This window comes from Parus major, chromosome 5 (assembly GCF_001522545.3).
Source record: "Parus major isolate Abel chromosome 5, Parus_major1.1, whole genome shotgun sequence".
In the NCBI taxonomy this organism is placed as follows: Eukaryota; Metazoa; Chordata; class Aves; order Passeriformes; family Paridae; genus Parus; species Parus major.
In genome coordinates, this window is record NC_031774.1 from 21,612,554 (window position 1) to 21,633,677 (window position 21,124).

Genomic DNA, 21,124 nt, shown 5'->3' on the forward strand with positions numbered 1-21,124 from the left:
TTTAATTAAACAAATCTTCCCCAAACATATGTCAGATGTTAGCTCCTTTTCTGTATGGAAAAGCAGACAGACAGCTGTATGCACAGAGGGATGGGCCGGTGATTGACTTTAGCAGGATAATCAGTGATCTAAAATACAGCAGTCCAGTTCACAAGGACAGTCTGTGCAGCTAGAACTGTGTCCTCTTTTGACTCTCTGTGCATGGAACAGCTTGATAATCCAGTGCAGCCTGAGCTGTTATATGAGATCCTGACTATTGAGCAATATGAGCTGTTCTCCACAACATAAAGTAGAAGCTGACAAGATGCAGCAGGCAGTCACTTGCATCCATGTGCCACTTGCTGCCAATTGGCACTTTATCTGCAGAGGAATTGTCACCAAGCCTGGCAGAATCAGCTGGTTGCTCCATGGCCATATCTGTCAGCCAACCATGACACTGGTAACTTAGACAGGGTCTGGAATACCCCATGGTTGTAATCCTACTCCAGACCATCCCTTGAATTGGGAAACCATTCAAGGTGTCTATTCCACTATCTTCTTGTACAAGTGAATGAGAGTTTGTTTTAGAGGATGTTGGGAGAGACTAACAACTCGAATTTGCTGTCTAGCCTCCCCTTGATGCCCACCCCCCCCTCCCCCATTGCTTTAGATGAATGAAGCTTCTCCCTGAATGAATCTTGGATACCACAAGTTAAAATGATGAGTGTTATGGAGATGCACATTAGGTTAAAGATCTACTTAAATTATTTATGGGTTATAACAAATAAAAAATGGATTACAACTGTAATCTCTGGTCTGAAAATGTATACTTCAGGATTAAGCTGAAGACCTAGATCTCCAATTTTATGAAATGAATCAAATTCCCCTATCCAGTCTCCTCTAAACACATGGAGAGTCAATCAGCCCATAGGAAAGATGAAACCCTATGCCATAATGTCAAGACTGCTCCTGGTACCTGTAGAAAAAAGTCCATATTCACTTTGAGAACCACCCATTTAGCTGCAGTGAAATGCTGTTTTCACTGTGATTTACACTCCACAAATGTATCTGAAGTTAACACCATCAGACAAGGACTTGAATCATGAACAAAACCACATCAGCATCTCATGACCTATGTAGTTTTGTACACAAACTTTGCTACAGGAAGAAAAGAATAAAGCCTGCATGTCTCTCTATTCAGCTCATGTGTGGTTATCCATTTAAAAGAACACAAAAACCTCCAGGGCATAATACTCCTAAGCAAAGTGTAGGAATGGGTCTCATGCCAGGACATCCAGTTAGAGTATTTGTAGGTGCCAAACTGGTGTTGTTTATCAATGTGAAGGCCAGACTCCTTCACACGTGGTAGTAACCATGCTCATCAGCTGGTGAAGGTAAAGGTACAGGTTGACTATTTGAGGTTTTCCCTCATGTTATGTACTAAAGAAAGAAAAAAAAAAATCAAATTTTACATGGATTTTATATTGTATTAAAATACATGTTAGAATCTAATATCTCCACCAACAAATAACTAGAAATACTAGAAACTGAGAGAAGCTTTTCCAAAATCTTCATCTGGCTGATTCCATCCTCTCTTCCTTTCTGACCTTTCCCATACTATGTTCAGTGAACCTTCCCATTTCTTGGTTTGGAAACATCTTCCCACAAGTGTTGCTCTTTTTTAAATTCCAAAATAAAAATGAAGCACTCACTAAAACTTCAGTGTAACTCCTCTTCTCAACTGATTTCAAAGAAAATATTCTGTGCAGATCTCCTTAAATGAACTGTCAACAAAGTATGCTCCAGGCAGCCAGAATTCAGAATATTCACCCAGTGTTCTGACTGGGGAGTAGAAAAACAAACCAGGGAGCTGTTCCCCCAAAAGAAGAGGATCCTTGTCCCACTGGAGCAACTCTGAACACTGAAGGTCTCCCTTCGTGCCTGGCTGAGGAATCCAACCCCTCACCTCGCTAACTTCACCCTTGGAAAGGTTATCTCGCAATCAGAAATGTTGCATTGCGTGACTTGGATCCATTGTTTATAGAATCGTCTAACCGGCTTCATATGTATCTGGTCCAGGGAAACTGATGTTATTAAAACACAACACTGAGACATTGAGCTCTGATAGCAGTTCAACATGAACAAATAAAGCAAGAGTTTTCCCCAAAGTAAAGCAAAGCAAGGATCCCGGCCTTCGTGTGAACCGCAGGGATGAAAGGAGGATGTGATACCATCATCTGAACATTGACCTTTTCACTGTTGTTTCTTTTTCCAGTTCTGAGCCCCAGCCCTGGGTCTCTTCCACTCTCTTTTATCCCCTCAATCCAACTCCTACCAAACCCCTGGAGCAGGTAAGCTATGAGCTGAGAACCTTTTTCTCATGTTTTCACTCTTTATTGCTTTTGCAGCCTGGTCAGAAAAGTGTCTGGATTTTTAGTTCTGACCTTTAGACCCTCCGTATCAACTCTGCTTGCAGAAAGTTCTACAGCTACAGATGAAATGGGCATATGAACTGAAAGGTAAAAACACACACTGCTGGGCTGTATTTGTGAAGCACTGATATTTCATTAGGAACATCTGACTATGGTTTTTCCCATACACTTTTCTAATATTAATATCAGAATTTCTAGATCTTGAGTATGCCTGATTACTATGGAATAACCTCACTGAAGTATCTGGTAGTCCTGTCATTTGTTACAGAGGCCTCTAATATTAGGCATTGCAAATACCAGAGAAAACTCACTTAAAATATTGTGTGCTCTTATTCTAGAGAAATACTGCCTCTGGATCTGTACTAGAGAGTGAAGAAAGTTTGATATTCCACAGAGAGGTGCACAACTGATGAGTGAGAACTTTTTGATGACTGAAGAGCTTGGTTTGGTAAGATTAATTAACTCACATATATCTAGGAGCTTTCATCCAGAGATCACAGAGCTCTTAGAAGCAGAGGGCAAGGGAAATTCTTTGGCTATTTCAGACATCAGTGGAAAGAAGCCAGCTTTGGGATGTAATATTTTTTCTAACAATGCACAAGGGGAGTAAATAATAGCCCATGCTTTTCCTGCACTGCAGAAAAAAAATTGACAGGAGCAATATGCATCAGCGCAGCTAATACCCTTGTTTTCGTGAAAAACAGCCCACCATATCTGTAGCAAGCACAGGTTTTGTCACCAAGTCAATGTATTGTCACTAGATTGTAGAGAAGGTTAGCAAGAAGCTGAGGCTTACTAGAGGGAATGGCAACACTGTTGTTTTTTTTTTGTGGCATCTGGATAGTGGTACTTGGGACTGCTCTCCGTCTCCATGCCACTCTAAACCAAACCAAGCATAAATTCAGACTGAATATAAAATGGAAACTTTCCATGTTAGAGTCCCCTGGGCTGACGAATGAAGAGAACAAGAGACATCCTTCTCTGTTTTCAAGAACACGCTGCAATACAGGTGAGGTATGGGGCATGGGGAGAGCAAGGATAACCCCCACTATTAAGTGTATTTTGTGCCCAAGAGAAAAGCAGACTAGGATAGGTGAAAACAATTTTCTCTTAGGAACAGAAGCTACTCTGAAAGCTCAGCTTGCTTCTGTGCTCAAAACCAGATGGATTGTAATGGTAATAAAAAAAATTAAATCTTTATCATCTGGCAGCAAAGCCAAGAGGAGAAGAAAAACTAAGCTCAAAGGGTTTGAAAAGGACTCCACATTCCCCATAGAGGAAACAGATGAAAATCTGGCAAGCGGTCATTTGGAGATCCAAGATCTGTGGGCTGAAATGAGGTCTGACTTATTCAGCCAAGTTTATTGCCAAGCTCAATGGCAATTGTCATTTTAGTGTACAAAAGATACAAAAGATTGCAGTCCTGGAATGTCTGGAGGTCTTTCTTATCAATGCTCACAGAGTGACTACTTTGCAAACTTGTGTTGTGACAGCATTTTAAAGTTTCATGTTGCTGCCTGATGCACTTGTGAAAGGCAGATGTCAAGATCTGATATTGGTGAAGCTGCAAATGCCTTGATCCTAACTGAACATTACTGAGGAAGTTCCACAATCCTATAGAAAAAAAAAAAATATATATATATATGGCTTCTACTGCTTCAAGGTAATATCACTCTTCTTTCCTGGGCCTATGATTCTGCAGTGGGTCCTTGTATATATGTACAGGAAGTCAAAGGGAAACTGATAAAGAGCTCTCAGCAAAGGCTAAAGCATTCCTGAAGGTAAAGTAATACAAGGCCCTCCTGTCTGGCAATAGCTTTGGCTTCACATGCTGGTGAAAAAATGGTGTCTCAGTTTGAAGAGACAGGTGTCTGCTAAGGAGGGCAGAAACTTTACTTGAAATGGAAAAAAAATTTAAACACCCCCTCCCCCCCCCAAATTATTATAACTTGAAATCAAGGGGCTCTCAGGCAAAGATATGGGAATAGGAATAACAGTTCTTTACTAGGAAAATTAAAATAAAAATGCAGTAGTACAAAACAACCAAACTAGTGATGGAGTCAGAATACAGCCTGACACCCTGTTGGTCAGGATGCTGGTAGCAGTCTGATTAAATGGTAGCTGCAGTTCTCCTGGAGTGACAGATGTGGTTCTGTTGAAGCAACCCTTGTAGAGGGGTTTTGTTTCTTGTTTTCCTCTGAAGGTCTGGTGATGTACATGGGCCCAGTCTTCTTCTGGGAATCCAGTGGAGAAAGGCTGCCTGAGGTATTCCAAGGCTCAGATTATATCCAGCTAGGAATTCTTAGCTCCTCCCCCTGGGTGGAGCATCTCCCAATGGGATGATGCCATTTTATCAGTCATGCAGTGAGACTCAGTGGCCTATTTACAGAAGATATCCCCTGGAGGGAGGATGGGTTATGGAAGAGATAAAGAACACTGCCCTGCCTGGTTTTAACAGCTGGTAATAGAATACATACTCTTGGTTACATCTTGCAACCCAAGACAAATGGTAAAGAGCATTCTGAAGGTGCTCTTGAAAAGTCAGTACCAGGAATGTTACAGAGAAAAGGATTGCTTCTGTCAAGGTTTCCTGGGCCTCTGGAAATGGATATCTGGGCACCATCCATGGACAGGCTCTGTCCTTCTGTCCTGAGGTGAGGAAGCTCTCTGATATCTCTGCATGCCTACAACCCACAGAAAAAACAAACCGAGATTTGGTCAACCAAAATGTTTTTCTTGGATTTTCATTTTGGTTTTGTATCAATGAACTGTGGAAGAGTCCCTACATTCTCCTGCTGGAGATGCCAAAAGAGGATAGGATGACCATTGTTTCTCGTCAGTGTTCTGGTCTTCAGACCAGAAGAGGCTTTGGAATTAGCCATTTTCTGGAACTGAAATTGTTCTGACAAAACTGGACCTTTCTAAGTGGTGTATGAGGGTGCATGTGTTTCTTCAGAAAATGCCTCCTGAGCTCTTCCTCAGGAAGGCAGCTGTTAGATAAAGGAAGTTAGATAAAGGAAGGAAGGCGGCTGAGGAAGGTGCAGAAAGAGGAGCTGGTGCTGCCCTTCCTCTGGCTCGTGGGGCAGAACCGTCCTCATGGCACCAGCTCCCCTGCCTTGCCTGCTGGGTGGCAGTGGGGACTCTCAGCAGCAGACAGAAATCTGCTCCCATCAGCACTAGGCCCAGAGCTCTCCAGCGACTCCAAGTATTAAATACCCTCCTCAGGCTATTCCATCTGGGCAAAACAGTGGGTGGTGAAGAAAAACCAACAGTTACAATGTTTAAATTACATAACAGACTTTTTCAGTGTAAACCAGGGCTCTCCTCCTCACTTCCCCTTACCCTGCACATCTCTTCAAAATTGCTTTTGTCAGTCAAACATTGTGTTTTTTTTAATATTCATGCTTTTCCCTCTTTGACCTGGTTATCTTGGCACTCAAGGCCCAATTTCTAGCCAAGGTAACTAAGTTTAATCCATGGATCAATGCACCATTCTCATGTGTCAAGCTTCAGAGAAAAAAAAAAACGAGGCGTGAGAGAAATGTATTGAATATGTATTTTAAAATATGTATGTTTGAAAATTCTGTTTCATTAAACAAAATGAACTCTGAGGAAGAGTTGGTGAGAGGAAGGGCAATTTTTTTCTGGACAGATGAAAATGTTACCAAAGTATTTTTGCATATGTTATTATAGAGATGTGGTGATTGGAATTCTCTGTAAGGAAAGCCTCGTGAAGGTGTCGGCACACTGTTGGCCCAGCAGATAATCTTCCATCAGTGCTGCCATCCATCCTATCATCCACTTCACCTGTGAAGCAGCTTCACTACCTGAAGTAGCTTCACCTGACTTATATTCGAGAAGATATTGAGGCTATAGAGGAGGCTGTATGCCAAAAGTGAGCAGTCATAAGGTAACACCATTGCATGATGATGACATTTAGCAGGACAAACTAATCACCAAATTAACTGGTGTGGTTTCAGCTGTGGTGCTGAGGCATCGTGTTGCAAATACCTACCATGATAAAAGCTGTATGTAATGCTGCTCTTTTGCTCCACTGATTGCAGACAAATGAAAGGAGGTTAAGATGAACAGCACACCTTGGACTAGCATCAGTCAGTTCTGAGCAGCTGGCTTGTACCCAGCCTGCACTGTCTGCTTTGTTAGTCACCAGGGAAACCAAGGTGGAAGGTCACTTACTCCTGTGGGGAAGCACAGAAGACACCAGCATTTAAAACTTCCATATTTTATAAAATATTATTTTTCTGTAAACTTGATCAATATGATGGATAAAGCACATATTTCTACCGAGGTCAGGAATGAGTCAATACAAACCATGCTTGAGGAAATGCAAAGACCAGGCTAGTGAGAAACTCAAGGGTGAGCAGGAGAGTAAGTGAGCTTGACTGAGCTTCTACACAGTTGGTTTCTCCAAGGGCAGTCATGGGTGATCTGCCTTGGTGTGGGGTGCATCAGCCAGTGGGCTGTCTCACAGACACTCCTGCTGAAAGGGCCTCAGGTTACACCTGGCAGGATAAACCAGCCATCAGTCTCCTTTGAGCATCCTGCAAGTAAATGCTTCTCAATGTACTAGGACTCCAAGATGTCCTGAGGCTTCAGGCAGCCAGGGCTGCTTCTGACAGCATCTGCTGCTTGTCTGACCATGGCTGAGGAAATAGAAGCTGCTCTTACTATGCACCTTTCCATTCAGTTAAAAAACTAACAAGCTTATGTATAAAAAAGACAACTTCTGGCAAAGTGAGGAGTTAGTTTGTTGGTTATGAACTTGGAAACAAAGTTACAAAAAGGTACCCCAAAAAACCCACCATAAAACCCAAGTGGAAGCAATGAAATGCTGACTAGCCACCTGACACCTCCTCACCTGTTTTTCTAGCTCTCAAGCAAGGCATGTCAGGTGTAGAGGAAGTTAGAAGGTGAAGGAGTCACTTGGAAAACACTTACTACTTTTCTGTATCTAACTTCCTTGAAGCTTTATTTATCCATGCAAGAAGACTGTGCTAATAATCCATCCAATAGAGACTATCTTCCTTTCAGTGAAGACTTTTAAGGCTAATTTTGGGGGAACTGTTGACCTTGTCAACACTTCACCTACCCCTACTGGAGGAACAGCTTGCTCTGGGCAGACCTCCTCAGACTACCTCCTCTTTTGGTCTTCAGACAAGATGAAACTCTCTGATTTCTCAATTCCTGTCTGTCTCCAAATGCTCTTCCCAGTTGTTTTGTCCAACAGGGACATAAATATGAAAATGAACAGGACTGTGTTGATGATTTTGAGACAGATGTTTGGGTTAAATCTTTCCAGATGAGAGGGTGGCAAAGTATACCTGTAAACTGCTTGAGGAAGCTGCAGAACTTCTACTGCTGCAACTTCTATGGAAACAGTTGGACAGCTGTTTGTCAGGGAGGACACAGAAATAGCCTGCCTTCCCCTGGCATAGGAAGCTGGACTGGATAATGCTTCAGAGCCTCCTCCAGGCTGCTTTTTTTATGGCTTACACTTCTGGGCAGTCTCCTTTTTTCTCTTCTAGTCTTATGTGATGGCAGTGAATCCAGAAGTGTTTGCCTTAATACTGACAAAATGTATGTGAAAAACATCTTAGTGTTTTTGTCTGGCAGGAGTACATTACATCATCTTCCTGATTAGTGCAATGTCAGTAAACAGATATTGTAAGATGCAGCCTTTACATATCTACTTTATCAAACTCAATCTCCAGATTACCATATGATGATCTTCATAAGGACCCACATATGAGATAATAATTATGTGAATGACCTCCAGCATGTTTTTCAAAGTCACCACCATCCCCACCTGTTCCTGAGTTTCTGGGCTAAACCCATCACACAAACAGGGCCTTCTCACTTGGTACTGCAAAAAGGACTCCAGCTAAGGAGGCTGAATGGTGATCTAAACCAATCTGTTGTAATTTGAACACCAGGATCAATAATTGAAGCAAATACACATTTACTATGTAGGTCAATATAGCTTTCCTGCCTTCTTATTAATACATCTGCAAAACCACAAATGAAACAGCCCTGAATCCAAACCTTAAGTAGTTTGTAAGAACTTTCCTGGGTTTTAAAGCATGGACAATGAAAGGAGCCCAGCTTCATTTGAAAACTTCAAGTTTTCCACATGCATTTGTGTATATGAATATATATTTAGGAATGGATATAAAATAAAGTGCTGGGAGGAGGTATATATATATGTGTGTAAATAAAAGAAATAGAAAGGGAAGACGGTGTCAGACCATGTGTTTCGTGTGGATGCATTTGAACATATGTGCGTTTAGGCACATTCACTCCAGAAAGAATAAGTTGAGAACAAAATACAAAAGTCAAATTTATAAAGAAAAAAAAAAATCACACTTTTGGGGAAACAAACATGTTTATATCAGTGAAACATTAAATAACATAGAGTCAGGCAGTCTGTCAAAAAGAAGGTGGTCATCATGCAAATGGTTTAGAAAAGAAACCCAACAGAATAGTGATGTGTAAATGGAAAATAAATAAATTTAACATAAGGCAGTCCTGCTTCCAGACTTGTGTTAATAAAGCAGCTATTAGGTGGAGACATTGTGGTGATGCCTGAGTTGACTTGGTTGGGTTTTTTTCACTTCTCGCAAGGCCCTAATCAGTGTTACTTGAAATGATTATGTGGGTTTTAAATAGCAAGAAGCAGTAAATTTTAATGGCACATCTGAATGCTGTTCCATTTAATTTCTATATAGAGCAATATTAAACCTCTAATAAATAACCTGCATCTGAAATGGTCTCCCTCTCTCCCTTTTACACAGACACACACACACACAAGCCAGCTCCTAGAAACATCTTTGATGTTTTTGCCATGGACTGGGGAGAGATGGCAGAAGGAAGAACTGAAGTGGGGTATGGATCAGATGAGGACAGCACTCTGCAGGGAAGAAGCATGTTTCCTAATTTTCCCCTTACTTGTGCTTTTTATTTGCCCCTTTTTTCTATAGGAAAATATAGTTTAGGGAGAAGTGAATGAAAATAACATCTCTGTCATGGGCCAGCACAAATCACATTTTATGCTAAATCCTGCTTTTTAGCAACTAAAAGCCAAGATAAATGGTGCTTGAGTTATTGTCAGCCTGGGGTGCAAGATCCAGACAGCACATTCTGGTACATAAATAACTGACTTTCACTTCAGACAGATATGCAAGCTGACAGTTTTCTATTCCTTTGGGTCCAGGTGTAGCTAGGTGACTTTAATAAATGGCACAGAGACAATGTGAACAAAGGCACAAAAGGTGTGATCGTGATACAGTCCCCATGACATCATCCATGCCTCTGCCCTAAATGTCACCTGTGACTGACTTCTCAAGGACAATCCTCCCTTGAAGCCCCTTACTTGTGATATTTTCTTACTCAAATGTTGACAACTCATCTTGCTCCCCATGTGGTACAGCCAGCCTCTGGATGAGAAGGGACTGATCCTTCCTGACACAAACTATAGAAGGAGCAGTGCATCAGCACCTTGCCCAGCCCCAGGCATTCTTCCTCCTGCTTCACTTCTCTCCATGTTTTGGCCTCCACCATCCCATGCAGTCTCATCTCCAGTGCTTTCTGATGGGAAGTTTCTTGGATCAGGGAGCAGGGCAGTTTAGCTCTGCACTAGGCACTGTGCCATGCAATGTGCTCTTTTGAAGCCCTGCAAATGATTTTTCTTTATGAACAGTGGCAGACTGTCTGCAAAAGATCTGGATGTGGATTAAAATCATCTACTTCTTGAAACACACCAAAAAGAACTTGCAGAGAGAGTCAAATATTGCAATCAAACAACCCAATCTGGAAAATCATAGAAAGCAAGGGAAGGAAAAAGGAACTGCAGGAGAAATTTAGAGGGCAGAAACAAGGATGCTGCCTGCTTGTCTCTGTCAAGTGGGTGGCTATTTGAAAGCCGAAGGCTGTAAGTGGGAAATCCTAGATAAACACAAGGGTGTATTTATACCTTCCTCCAAGCTGGCTGACACAGGTGCTCACCAGACATGGGTTACCTGGGTGGGCTGACTGTGGGGCCACACTGCTGCAGGGGAGGCAGACCACGGCAGGGAGCATCGCATGCCATCTGCAAGGTGTGCATCTGAAATGTGCTGCCACTCCATTGGGTACACACTGCAAGAGCTCATTTGAACCCTGATAGTCCACTTGGGGAAATAATACACCTTTTAATTTTTTTTCCCTAACAGTGATACTATTCTCCCACGCCCACAGCCTGATCCCTCACCTGGGCCTTCCACATCTGCAAGGCTTTTGTTATTAATGCCATAAATCATGGTTAGTAATAAACAGCAGAGAAGCTCTGAGAAGTGGGAGGCCAATTTCCCCACAAAGGTGGAAGCCCCAAGGTTTTGGTTCCTTCTCTTGCCCTAGTGGTAGTTGCCTCCAGCTCCAACTGCACAGGGGCTTTTTGTGTGTGGCAGCATCCTCCAGCTCCTGCGCATCCCTGCCAGGCCTGACTGTCACTCGGGAATGAAGCTGTCACTGCAGAAAAAGCCTTTGACTGTTCTTGTTGGCACCCTGGGGGTGCTCCATGCTTACCAACCTCCCATCACACTATAGAGGGACAGGCCTTTTTTGAGCTCTGCGTGTGTTCAGCACAGAGAAAAATGTTTCCACTTACTTTTCCCCCTCCTCTCTTTGGAATATGAAGCACACACTTGTCATGCTTAAAGGAGTGGATTTATGGTTGACTCTGTCTCTTATCTCCCCACAGAGCTCACTGGAGCTGCTCTCCAGATGGGACAGTATTACAAGCTTCATCATATAAAGCCCACTTCAGCCTACTGCCCAGATGTTCTTTGTTCCCAGAAATATTCCTTCCCAACAGTAAGTAAAAGGGAACTGGTGCTGGTATGCAGTCCCTACTTCTTTGCTTGTTTATGGGTTACACCTCCAGTTCCAGACAGCACACTTACCTCCCCAAAAGCCACTGATCAAACCTGATGTGGGGACTCTGGGACCTGGAAAATGCTGGGGAGATGGTGGAAAGGATCCAGCAAGTCCCTCACGGACTCAACTACTCAGCTACCATTGCAGAGAGCTCCTAATGTGAAGGGTGCCTTTCTCTTTCAAGCACAGACACGGGTTTCTTTTTTCAGGCCAAACTGAAGGTGCAAAACAAAGCTCCCTTCACCTAGGTTTCAGAGGGGAAGATGTAGGATCTAAGAAAACCACAGCTCTCAAACAAGTCCACCAACGGCAGCAGTGTAAAAGGAATCCTTCTGGCAGAGTGTACATTTGCCGCAGCATCTCCAGGACACACTCTGCATAGGGTTGGGGCACCTCCTGATAAAAAACATCAGTGCCCTCTCTGAAGGAATCCTGTTGCTCGTGGGAGGTGGTTTTCCCACTGCTAACCTTCTGGTGGGACCCAGGGAGCATGCTGGAGCAGATGTGGAATGATGATGTTGCTGCCCGGGTCAGTAGGGATGCTCTTGGGAGCTTGCAGGACGGCCTGGCTCAGCTGCCAGCAGCATCCCTGCTCAGGCACAGCCCCACAGCTGCCACAGCAATGGGGCCAGGCTGCCTCAAGCCCTGCCCAGTGCTGGTGGCCGTGGAGAGCTGGCCTTGCCTCGTCACGCTGCGTCCAAAGCGGGCAGGAAGGTCCTGAGGCAGCGGATCATCCCCCTGATAAAGACTTCATATTTATGCAGCTTTCCCTGTGCCCTGAACTTTGCCTGTGTCTCTGGCAAAAGGGCAGTTACCTCAGGTCAGAGCACTGCCTCGAGCCAGCACAGGGAATCGGCTTTCAATTTCAGCAGCGACTTTCCTTCCCTTTTTTCTCTTATCCCTCCAGCCATCACAGAATAATTCCCATCCCTATTAGCTTACCCCCCTCCCCCTTCCTTTCCCTTCCCCTTTGAAATCCTCCCGCCTGTCCCCAGGACAGGGCAGGGGGAGGCGGGAGGCGGCGGGAGAATTCCTCCAGATATTACACAAAAGCCTCATGTATCCCCAGTGTCAACCCCAGAGGGCGGCTGAGTAATTTAATTAAGGCAAAGGAGCTTTTGTTTTACTTGCTTTCTTTTTTGATTTTCTCAAGTTTAAGACAAGAAAAAAAGAAGGAGGGAGAGAAATGTTAGCCCTCAGAGGAGGAGCAGCGATTCAAGCTTTCCCGTCTCTGCTCAGTCTCTTATTGAGGAAAGACCATGGGCCTGTCACCCAGAGTCCGTGGGGCTCCCCAGCCTTGGATGGCTCCCCTCCTGTGGCAGTGATTTAAGGGACTGGCATATTCCAAGAATTAGTGTGTATTCTTCTGCAAACACATTTATGCCGTTCCCTCCATCTACCCCACACCGCTCTTTGTCCTCCTTGGTATCCATTCCTTTGTGCCTGTGTCTCATCTCCAACTGCTTCTTCTTGCCTCTTCCTTCTCCTGTTCACACTGCCTGTCCCCTCTCCCTGTCCTTTTCCTGTGCTCTCAGCATACCCACTTCCTCCTCTTTCTCCCCTCAGCCTTCCTCTCCCCGCTGTTCTTGATGAGGGAATTTAATTTTTTTTTCCCCCAATTAATAACATCTTTATTCCTCTGTCTGATATTTATTAATTGCAGATTTAGCACAACTGATGAAGGACATCCATGGCAGGGTACACAAATGTGGGAGAAAGCAGTGGCTGCTTTCAAGCATCATTCATGATGGTCAAGGCATCGGTCCACCCCTGCATTAGTGGCAGCAGATCTCTTCTCTTTGTTTCTTGTCTGAGGAAAAAGAAATGGCAGCATGAAAGGGCTGAAAGCTATGCTGGATTCATCTTCTCATCATGTTGCAGCAAAAGGACATGGGGATGTTGTATCAGCCCTGTGCAGGGGTGGAGTTATCTGGCAAGCCCTGTTCTTTGCCCTGGGGCCACTTCTAGTGCTGGGCCCAAGTCCAGCTTTGGCCCATGTCCACAGGGTGCTGGAGGCTGGGTACAGAAGCTCACAGGGGAATGAAGCCCCAAGGAAGACAAAATCACTCCTGGTGTCAATTATTAAACCTGTGAGCCAAAACCCTGCCCCAGTGCCCCATCAGGAAACCCTCCTGCAGCCAAAATGTTTGTCCTTGTTCTCTCATCAGCATCTCCTGAGGGGAGGCCGAAGCCCTCACAGGACACAGTCTTGTTGGGAGAGAAGGGCTGTCCTCTGGGGCCAGGACAGCCACAGAGTCTTCTCTCTGAAAAGAATCTAATATGGAATCCTGTTCAGATTAAGAGCTGAGCAGGCCTGTTCATTCAGAGGATCCTCCTCTTCAGCCCCCAGGCCTAACACTCTTAGACATGTTCCTTGGTCCAGGGCCTGGGATCAGCCCCAGGGAGTGGCTTTGGGGGACATATCCTGTGCCATCAGACCAGCATCATCTGCCTTGCTGTTGTCCCATCACCACATCTGGAGGGGATGTTTCCCCTCATTGAGGTGGCAAATAAGTTTTCAGCACTATTCCCATGTAAGTAGAGGCTGCTTACTGCTCACCCTCAGAGCCACGGCAGTTTTGTTTGTGGGAATGACAGCAAAGCCCTTGGGCTGGGTTTGGCTGGCCAGACAGCCCTCTCCTCCACTCCTGGAGCTCAGCAGGCTCCTCACTGACTCCTTGCCTCCGTGCCTCTGCTGCCAGGCTATGGCCACTGGGCTGCTTCCAGCCCAGCCCAGCCCTGAAGTCCCACTTTCCCTCTTCTGGCATCCCAACACGCACAGCTCAACCTTCACCATCCCCGGAGCTTGGGGTTGGGGGTGGTGTTTATTTGTCTTTTGGTTCATAATCTCTCTGAACTGTTCACCCTCCTGCCTCCCCTCACCCCAGTCCCCTTCCCGAGGAGCTGCGTGTGCACCCCAGGGGCTGCTGCAGGCCCCTGCCCGCAGAGGTTAACGCCACACCCGGGGCTGCGCTGAATCCCCCTCGTGCTGCAGCTCCCCCCAGCCAGGCATCCCTTATGGACCCCACGAGCCTCGTGTCTGTGGCAACCTTACCTTATTGAAGAGGACATATAGACCAATTAGCTGTTATACAATAGCTCTGGATTGCCAGGCAATGGGACCAAGGGCATTTACTCAAACTAATAGAGTCTGGAATTGATTTAACTCCAGGCAAAAAAAAAACAAAACCAGCAAGCTAATTCAACATTTAGTATCTCCCTGGTATCTCCTCAGACAAAACAGGACAGGTTTTCCTAGTACTCATATTGAATCTAGATGTATACATCAATATACACTGGTAAAAGCCCTTGTTCCTAAATAGAAAACTCGGGCTTTGAACTGACAAAAAAATATGTCTTTTCCCTTGTGTTTAGCCCATCTGCACAAGAAAAGACCCTCACTTTCAGAAAAAAACAAGTGCTCTCAGCAGAGGAAGCCTTTTTGCCTGAATAAGGACTTTATTCATGTAATAGAAGGCCCAGGAGTGAGGGGTGCCACGGAGCTTCACTGCTTAGAAAGCATGTAAGCTCCCATCTTGTAAGTGCATCTGCAGCCACCTAAACGTGCAGCCCAAAAAGATGGGGTGGAAGGTCACATGCCCTAGGACAGATAGAGCCAGAACAGTCTCAGCTGCAGAGGATGAGAGAGCTACCAGCCTATAGAGTGAGAAAAGGGCCTTGGGGACACATTTGTTGGGCCCAGAGCACAGCAGCCCAGCTGCCTGTCTTGGAAAAGCCCCCACAGCTCCACTGGGGTGACATGAGCTCACATCTCTCTGAAGCCATCTGTCACCTCCCCAGTATGTGCTGCAGACACTGAGCTCCTTTAGGCTGTTGATGACCTCTTCAGATGGGTCTTGACACACTTAGAAAATACAGACCAGGAAGAAATGGAATATTTTCAAGTGGCTAACTTCTTATGAAAGGAACCAAGGCCGGAATATGGCAGAGACATGTTTCCTTCAGTACATGATGTTCATATAAAATGTGTTCTTGGCTCCTTTCACACACTGTTTACCCCGCCTGTGAAGCAGGAGGCAGAGGAACGGCACATAAAACTGTCCACAGGGGCTGGCAGTGCTGGAGGCCCTACATCCTGCTAGCTTGGCTCTCATGGGCTACCAGGCTGTGTGCCTGTAACTCTTGCTCACTCTCTGTGCACTGCCCTCAGCCTTACAGAGAGGCTAGACCTGAGATCCAGGAACCTCCATAGTGCCACTGATATTCTATATGAGAAAACAAACCACTTCTGTATTGAGCAGGAATAGGATTAGGATTAGGATTCATATGCTGATCAACAGCTGGTCACAAATACTAGAATTGGTTTGCAAGTGATTTTGCAAATTAAAGCACTAATGTAATGTGTTTCCAGCTTGCTTGCTGGAAAAGATCAGGTTAGGATGAGATACACAAAGAAACGTGCAAGTCTCCAGCATTTTACAGATTTTAGCAACATTCATGAAACACTGAAAAATTAGTAGCAGCATTTTTTGGCCAGTGATTACCCTATTGCGACAAAAGAAAGCTCTCCAGCCAGGAAACAGCATCTCTGTCCCCAGCCTTGATCTGTCTTGCAGTGCAGAGGATGATGGTACACATCATCATTGCTACAGATAGAAAAGTATTCCTCACTAGTTGGAGAGCTAGCATGCTGAGCCACTCTTACTGTATCAGCCAGTGAAAATGACATCACCCAAGAAGGGGCAAAACACTAATTATCACAGTTTTGAATATTACAAATGTTTAAAGAGCTTTTGGTGGGAAGTGTGAGAAGATCTGGAGGCTATTGACAGATTCCATTGTTATGGAAGGCTTTGGACTGACACCATTAAAAAAGAAAAGCTTTTTTAAAAAAGAAAATAAACCAAACTATGAATTATATTGTTCAAGTATGTGACTCAAATAAGAGAATGATGGGAGGGAGGTTTGTCTTCAGGGAGCTGTGATTCCCTTAGAGAAGCCTGCTTGGAGAAGTAGCTCATTAGGAGAGTTAAAACAACCCACTTCCTGCTGCTTCCTCCCTTTATTGGTACCTCTCCTGCACCAAACACACTTTACATTTTTAAAGGGAAAAGTAACACTGGGTTTTTGCTGCCTCTGAGCCCCAGTCAAGCCCCAGAAAGGAGCAGCAGGATCTCATGTGGCCCCTTTTCATCTTGGCAGCTTGTTACTTCTGACACAATGCAGAAGAGAAAGCTCATCCTTTCTGTGTTCCCTCTCTATGCTGGCACTGCAGCCAGTAGGCATGTGCCCAAAAGCATGCATACAGCTTTCTATGAAAAAAAGAAGCCATAGGAAGTACATCAAGCCAAGTTGTTAACACTGTTTGATATGCTGCCTCTATTCAAATAATTCCATGATCTGCTCCTCCAGCACTGGAGTCAGTCAGCTATTTATCTCTGACCGTTTCCATTAATCACAAGGCTATGTTTGATGGGCACATGGTGGGCCAGGAGGGGACCAGTTCTACTTGTTGGAAGGTGGGATGGAAATACTTGGCTCCCCAGTCTCGCCACTGCTGCTGCCTCGGCTGCACCACAGCCCTCAGGGAGGGCTGGAGGATTAGGAGACTGGGGAGAAGGCTTTGGGAAGAGTACTGTCTGTGGGAAAGCAGTCAAAGCTGGCAGCTGAAGTTAGCACATGCACTGCAGAGCGTCATTCTAGCCCTTCTCCCTCTCTTCTTTCACATACCAGCTTCCCAGAGCACTTCACAAGGGTCTGGAACAAAGTCAAAGCAGCCAAATCAGAAAGAAAACAAGGCATCTGGCACCCAGTACCTCTGCTAAGGGCTCCCTTGCCCTGTGCCTCTGAAGAAGAGCTGTCACACCCACAGGAGCCAAGGATGACAGTGAACGGCTTTCAAGCATCTTAAGTATCTGATTTTACAAGGTCTGGGGGTTTATTTCTGCGTGCAATGTAATGTGCAGCAGTTTAGCCACACATTTTCAGGGTGGTCACCCTGCAGGCTGAAGGGCTGCAGGATGCCTTGCTGCTGCCAGGTGAGGGGCATGGGCCAGACCCAGACATTTCTGTTGCTATAGTGCCTCCAGTACGTCCTGTTCCCTTCTGCAAATCCCCCACCAGCTCCTCTGCTCGGATTTTCACCCTGCTTGTCTGCTCTGGACAACAGGTTCTTCTAAGGACAGTGAGTTTTGGAGGTTTCCTGTATTTTGGATGTCAAATACCTTCCAAAATGTCAGAAGATGAGCGAAGTCCCTTTATAGGTCTAGTTTTTGAAACAGCTGGTGTCTGAAGCACACCTAAAAATTCCTGCATAGAGCTCCTGAAATTAGGCACCTTAAGCTTCTGAAGACAGCAGACAACAATAAAAAAAACCAAGCAACTCAACCTAAAAATCAAGAGTAATGGCAATTGATCTTAAAAAATTCACTGAAGCCAAGGAACTGGAAAGGAAACAGTAACTTTACCAAAAGGCCTTGACTACAGTGGTATTTTCATTCTGGTTTGCACACAAGCCTACTATTGATATACCAGGTCAGAAGTCATATATTTCTCCCACTTTGTAGTGATGAAGTCTCTGAATGGATTTGATACTAGAATTAATTTTTTTAATGGGAAGTTCACTTAGAAAGCATTACGAGAATGAAAGGACTGACAAATATGAGTCAAGATTTGAAAATACTCTCCAGCTTAAGAGCTGGAAGCTAAAATACAGAATTTTTATAAAAGAGATTCTGAATTTTATCTTTTAAATATAGGATTTTATTTCTTTTAATAGTCAGTCTCTGAAGTTTTGCTGGTTTTTGGGTTTTTTTAAAAAGGAAGATAAAAAGAGAAGACTGTGTTTCAGTTTGTTAAAAACTGAGACAAACATCATCCAGCTGCAGGTACCCATAACTGCAGATGACTTTCCTGATAGTCCTCCCTGGAAGATTAGAGGGAAGAGAGGAATCCTGAGAGGAAGCTGCTATCTGAGCAGGACATGGAGTAAAGATACAAGGGTCAATTGCTTCTCCAGTTGCCCTCTGTTAAAGGCCAGGGGAACACAGATTTTAGTAGATTTTTGACTAACATCACCAAGATGAAAAACACAGAGAAGTAAGGTCTAAAAACCAGTACAAAGAGACATTATGGGGACAGCTAGTATGTGATTCTCAGGGTTGACATCAGTATGTGGGATGGGATTGAGTAGGGGTTTAAGGCAACAAAATTAATTGTGTATTGATGTTGTTTCTGGGATCCTAACTTGGAAATAAGCTTCTCCACTTATATCTTTCGGCCATGATCTAGCTACATGCTCAGAAGAGGAGTTTGTACATCAAGAACATGAGCCACATGAACAGGACATGTTGACAGGGCAGTTGATTGCAGATATGTTCTAATTTTGTCAAATCCAAAGCTACAAAACCCTGCAGGAGACCAAATCTGGTGGCAGGCACACTGGGATGTTTGGGAGGTGGTGAGAGCAATTATTCAGTGGTGGAATCTCACAGACTGTTCACATTGAAGATGTGGGCTACTGTCAGGCATTTCCAGCCCGGATCTCTTCCTGGACCTGCAGAACTTCTCCCTGGCAAAGCCCTATGAAAAATTCTGGCTGACTGCTGGCCATTTTTCTAGGAAGAGATGTACCACAGGCCGTCTCCCAAGGTGTTCATTCTCTAAGCAATCACGCCCAACACCGCTGTGGCCCATGGAAGTACTGCCAGTAAGGTTAAGTTCTGGAGTCCCCAGGAAGGTTTCTCTCCAGCTGTGGCACCAGACTTATCGCACTTGTGCTTTCCCATGTTGTATTTACCCTCTCAGGTTTCGTGTGTTTTCCTTGGGCTCCCTTTGGTAAACGTTTGGCTGTAGCATATTATTAGGGTAACAAGAGCTTGGTATTAAGTGATGATTATGCAATTTATTCTGACAGCGAAAAACGTGAAAAGAGGAAATTGACATTTGTGATTTTAGTTATGCGCTGACAACTATAATTAATCTTAACTCCAGCAAGTACCAGATAAGTGAATGTGATGGGAAAGCTTGCATTTTCATTGCTGCTGCCTAGGGACAGCTACTTAATCATGGCAATAAAATGGCACACGTTAAGGAATTAAAGAAAGCAGAAACTTTAAGCTAGTTTAAATGCTAGTTTAAATAGAAAAGAGAGACATGACAGTGAAAAGAAATTCAGATACAAGTGAATTATATAGAAAAATATCACTGTACAAGGGTAAAATAGCAAGACATAATTTTATAAAAGAAAACCAAAAATCTTTCAAAAAATAAGATTAAGAGCAATTGTAAGTAGAAACAAGAAAGGGCTGAACTTAGGTCTAATATACAGAAGTAGTCAGAGAAGCTATTTTTCACTATATTGATTTAGAACAATCTAGAAATGTAAATGGAGATCAGTCTTTTTAATGTGTCTTTTGAGGAAGAAAAATTGTCTTTTGATATGCCATTATTTTAAAATTAAAATGACTGGTGATTTTGATCAACAAAATGCATCAACCATTTGCAGTGAAGAGGCCTAAATCAGCTTTAAACCCATGAAATGAAAATTAATGTTATTTTGGTAAGTCCCAGTGGGAAAAAAACAGTCCTTCAACCCATTTAATTTCTGCTCATTGTGTATCAAATTAAGAGATGGTACCCACTGCCTTCAGGCAGGAGGAGAGGCTAGATGACTTCTTAAGGTTGTCTTTCCCTCTGCTTTCCCCTGGCTGTAATTGAATGGAATAGGATACATAGTGTTCTCTTTCCCTTTTCCCACTGAGCTTTTTTTCTTCAAGCTTATTTAAAAAATGTGCATAGTGCAGGGAGAGCGCTTGCTTCACAAATACAGCATCAACTGGAGTCCCAAGCAATGCCATAATTGAGATCAGAAGAGAAGGAAACCAACGTCTGAGAAACATTTTGGGTGTTAGTATCTCCCTGAATTACATCCAAGCCATGGGCTCTTCCAAAATGCAGGTGTACCTAGAGTTTTGGGGATCTTCTGGCTTGTAGGAGGTAGCTTCTCCTGAAAACCAAATATACCTTAATTTTTCAGAATTTAGTTTGTTACAAGTTAGACTGTATTGTTTGCAGCATGTCCTGCTTGGGTGTGTCTCTGTGTTCAACCTGTGGCTCCTGCAGCTGGTGGAGAGGAGCCCGTGGGGTTTTGGACATGTGCTTTTGGACATACACATAGAGCGTGTACCACTCTATGGAGCACTGCTGGAGTCCCAACAGTTGGTCCCATGCTTCCTCCAGATCTGAAATTTGCAAAATTTTCCTCTGTCCCATTCTAAAACAAGTAAATTACACACATACATGCACAGATTCTACAACCGATTTGGCTTCCAAACATCTAATATTAACTCCTTTTGAAATCTTAGGCACACAGTCTATATCCAAAATGAGACTTACAAAAACCTTCATTTACAGTCAGACTGTGGAAATGTTAACCACAGAAAGTTGCAAGTCCAATACAATAAATTTAAAAAAAAACCAACCCAAATTAAGCACATTTACGACTAGCATTTGGTTATATTTAGGATAAGCAAATCTGGTGCTCCATGGAACAATGCCAAACATGTGAGGGTCAGAGGGAAATTTCCACCAGAGCTAGTTTCTGTGCATTACTGCACAATTAGACAGGTGTTTTGTGTGATGCTTAAGCTTCCTTTAAGAAGAAAAGGTAGTGGTTGCTACTGAATCTGTTAGTGAACACCAGCAGTCTAACCTGGAATTTCATTAATTCCTTCAATTCTGCAATTGTCTTCTAAGAAAGGTCAGTGAAAGAATTGCCGTTTTCTTCCTTGGGAGTGTCTCTCTGCAAAGAAAACACGTAA

At 43.9% G+C, this 21,124-nt stretch overlaps 1 long non-coding RNA gene across 2 annotated transcripts in view; it reads right to left on the reverse strand.

Moving 5' to 3' along the window:
• Positions 1-12,556: 12,556 nt before the first annotated feature.
• LOC117244587 overlaps positions 12,557-21,124 on the reverse strand; it is a 51,625-nt gene continuing 43,057 nt past the window's right edge. For both annotated transcript variants that reach the window (XR_004497973.1, XR_004497972.1), the window contains 2 exons: positions 21,016-21,105; positions 12,557-13,152 (listed from right to left, as the gene is read on the reverse strand). This is a non-coding gene — a long non-coding RNA (uncharacterized LOC117244587). The remainder of the gene's footprint in view (positions 13,153-21,015; positions 21,106-21,124) is intronic.